Here is a 290-nt window from a genome sequence, read left to right as displayed (position 1 = left end):
GCTGCTGCTCCACCTCAGTACCCCCAGGCAACTGGTCTGGGGCTCCCCAGCGTGATGAGGCTGTGGCTGAAGGCTCTGGGGATGATTGTGCTGGGAGCAAGGTGGGAGACATTGTGGGGGGCAAGCTGGGATGGAATAAGCGCCAGAGGCTCAGGAGACAGCCTAGTGGGTCCCAGGGGGAGGGTGCTGGCAGCAGGGAGGGGATGGTGCACATCCCGGGGGACAAAGCCAAGCTCAGTCCCAGTCAAGCACAGGCTCCAGCCTATATAAGCCAGATGGGAAAACAAGGT

The 290-nt window shown here is 61.4% G+C and overlaps 1 protein-coding gene across 1 annotated transcript in view; it reads left to right on the top strand.

Moving 5' to 3' along the window:
• The window catches only part of ARAP3 (ArfGAP with RhoGAP domain, ankyrin repeat and PH domain 3), a 19115-nt gene that overhangs the window by 1653 nt on the left and 17172 nt on the right, over positions 1-290 (top strand).

The sequence above is a fragment of the Eurypyga helias genome, unplaced genomic scaffold (genome assembly GCF_000690775.1).
Source record: "Eurypyga helias isolate BGI_N326 unplaced genomic scaffold, ASM69077v1 scaffold21727, whole genome shotgun sequence".
Taxonomy (NCBI): Eukaryota; Metazoa; Chordata; class Aves; order Eurypygiformes; family Eurypygidae; genus Eurypyga; species Eurypyga helias.
This window is presented reverse-complemented; position numbering and strand designations above follow the sequence as displayed.